Here is a 1247-nt window from a genome sequence, read left to right as displayed (position 1 = left end):
GCTGGTAATTCTGGAGAAATTGTTCTCTCACAACCTACCTCTCCCCACCCCAGGCCTCAAGGCCACCCCATCCCACTCCACCCAAAAGCTTAAGTACAGTCCTGACTTACTCCTAGAGGTGAGAAGGAAGTCCAAGTGTGTGAACCAGATGCATTTTTTAGATCTAAATTAACTTCTTGTTAAATTCCTGGTAAGAATTGGGCTGGGAAACAGAGCCAAGGATTTGGGAGTTTCATACCAATTAATCCCACCTCCAAAATCACACTGGAGATTCTGACAGCAGCACATTCAAGGACAGTTCAGAATTTTCCACCCTCAACCTCAGCCCTACTTCCTCATCCCATAAATAGTCTAGATGGTCTCAAAGCAACCTTTAGAATATATTTGGGCTGGTTGGTTGGGGGTGAGAAATAGCAGCAAAGGCAGAGTCCCTAAGCAGCAGCTATCAGGCAAAATACTGGAACAATCAGGAGGCAAGTACAAGGGTGTAATTTTACTGTAAAAGTATCCCATCTGTACAAGCACAACCAATCACCTTTAAACTCACTGTGCTAAATCGAGATCAAAAGTATTAACATTACCCCCCCCACCCCCCCACCCCCTGTAGTTAATATCTAAATCCCAACAGCTACTTTGCTTTCCTGGTCCCTGAGCAATGGTAATTTGGGATGAAAAAATGTGGATTATGCAGGAAGCCATCACCAACGTTTTATACATGCATGGTACACACTTGAGTTGTTTGTATTGGTGATGGCCTATTTGCATCATCTATCTTCTCACTCCCCTTCTCAGGATTGCACCTGGAGAGTTCCCAGCACTCTACCAGTCTCAGCTACGGGAAGGAGAGTCAAGCAGAGGCATACCCATTCCATTCCTAGCTTGGGCAGTGGCTAGTGAGTGGAAGGCAATCTGCAACAAGTCAAAACTCACCTGGGCTGGGCAGCAGCGGCATGGGAGAAAGTGGAGGGTGGAGATTCAAGTTTACTATGTGGAAGGAGGCAATGGTAGACCACCTGTATTTTTACCAAGAAAATTCTATGGATACCTTACCAGAACGATTGCAGCTGGGAATGGGATGTTCTGGGAGAAATGTGTCCATGGAATCGATATGGGTCGGAAATGACTCAACGGCATAAGAAAAGACAAGATCTTCTCTCCCAAGCAACTGTGGCTGAGGATCTGGGTACAAGATCTTGATCTAGGCATAAGATTCCAGTTCTCTGAGGACTCTTCTGAGACTCTGCTCA

The 1247-nt window shown here is 45.7% G+C and overlaps 1 non-coding gene across 1 annotated transcript; it reads left to right on the top strand.

The window, feature by feature from the left end:
- Positions 1-782: 782 nt before the first annotated feature.
- Positions 783-920, top strand: LOC119931926. The gene has a single exon (XR_005452227.1). It is a non-coding gene; the product is annotated as a small nucleolar RNA SNORA7 (small nucleolar RNA).
- Positions 921-1247: the final 327 nt, after the last annotated feature.

The sequence above is a fragment of the Tachyglossus aculeatus genome, chromosome 8 (genome assembly GCF_015852505.1).
Source record: "Tachyglossus aculeatus isolate mTacAcu1 chromosome 8, mTacAcu1.pri, whole genome shotgun sequence".
NCBI lineage: Eukaryota > Metazoa > Chordata > Mammalia > Monotremata > Tachyglossidae > Tachyglossus > Tachyglossus aculeatus.
This window is presented reverse-complemented; position numbering and strand designations above follow the sequence as displayed.